Here is a 941-nt window from a genome sequence, read left to right as displayed (position 1 = left end):
TTTACTCATTGATTTTAGTCCATCACGTATTATTATTCATAGGTTGTCATCCTTGATGGTGGCAACAGAAGCGCGACCCCAAGCCAGGTTCCCGCCTCACTGTACGTCATAATCCCCTGTCTCCTTTCTTTAGATTGATCTTTAATTTTCCTTTGATACAATCACCATAATGCATCCACGAAGCCTTTGTCACTTCTGCCGCTCTATTTTGTTTTGTTTTCTTCCTTTAGTTCCTACAAGAGGGCCCTTCATCCCTCCATACCCCTGCAACTGTACGTTCCCACCGTGTCCTTGTGATCCTCCTAGACCCATCGACTTCTTAAGGGTCAAGCGACAAGTGTGAAGAGGACTCCGGAGGGCTCGGCGACAACTGTGAAGAAGACTCCGGAGGTCCCTGCGACAAGTGTGAAGAGGACTCCTTAGGGCCCTGCGACAACTGTGAAGAGGACTCCGGAGGGCCCTGCGAGTCTTCGGGATGCTTTTCCTTCTCGTCCACGTCCTCGGATTCTCTTAAGTGCTTTTCTTATACTTTTTCAACTGCCTACGTAAATTAGGTTTTCCTATGGTCTGTAAAACGTATCAGGCGTTCTATTCGCGTCTTGTTTTTGAAATTTCCTTCTTGTCATTGCTAGTCTTTTCTTTGTGTAAACATAAGTTAGTAAGGCTCCATTAGTGCCTGTGGAAATCATTGTTTTTTGTTTCTTTACACTACTTAGCAAAGCCTCCTTAGTGTCTGTACGAATCTTTTCAATAAACAAACCATTGTATTTTAAACCATCAACTCATTACAAGATTCCTTCATCATCAGTCGTATTTTATGCATTCACAACACAGAAGAGGCAATTAACCCGCTATACTGTCTTCAAATAAATATTATCAGTCAATTCCTTACTTATTTACATGTTATTGTCTATATCTATTTCGCATTTTCTCTTGAGAGC

General features: G+C 42.2%; 1 long non-coding RNA gene across 1 annotated transcript in view; it reads left to right on the top strand.

Annotated features, from left to right (window-relative positions):
* The window catches only part of LOC119588024, a 1,254-nt gene extending 370 nt beyond the window's left edge, over window positions 1–884 (top strand). The window contains exons 2-3 of the long non-coding RNA XR_005230056.1: window positions 43–101; window positions 231–884. This is a non-coding gene — a long non-coding RNA (uncharacterized LOC119588024). The remainder of the gene's footprint in view (window positions 1–42; window positions 102–230) is intronic.
* The last annotated feature ends 57 nt before the right edge of the window (window positions 885–941 follow it).

The sequence above is a fragment of the Penaeus monodon genome, chromosome 23 (genome assembly GCF_015228065.2).
Source record: "Penaeus monodon isolate SGIC_2016 chromosome 23, NSTDA_Pmon_1, whole genome shotgun sequence".
Classification (NCBI taxonomy): Eukaryota; Metazoa; Arthropoda; class Malacostraca; order Decapoda; family Penaeidae; genus Penaeus; species Penaeus monodon.
This window is presented reverse-complemented; position numbering and strand designations above follow the sequence as displayed.